Source organism: Ascaphus truei, chromosome 1 (assembly GCF_040206685.1).
Source record: "Ascaphus truei isolate aAscTru1 chromosome 1, aAscTru1.hap1, whole genome shotgun sequence".
Taxonomy (NCBI): domain Eukaryota; kingdom Metazoa; phylum Chordata; class Amphibia; order Anura; family Ascaphidae; genus Ascaphus; species Ascaphus truei.
Window position 1 is genome coordinate 159792168 of NC_134483.1, and position 239 is coordinate 159792406.

Genomic DNA, 239 nt, shown 5'->3' on the forward strand with positions numbered 1-239 from the left:
AAGAAAGCAGAATAGGTTATTTCGGTGTAGGTATAGTGCAGTTAAGATAAAACAGAGAGAGTGGGTGAGGGTGACAAACAGAGGTGGGAGAGAGAGGGTGGGAGAGAGAGGGTGGGAGAGAGAGAGGGTGGGAGAGGGAGGGTGGGAGAGAGAGAGAGAGGATGGGAGAGAGGGTGGGAGAGAGAGAGAGGGTGGAGAGAGAGAGGGTGGGAGAGAGAGAGGGAGAGAGAGAGAAGGTG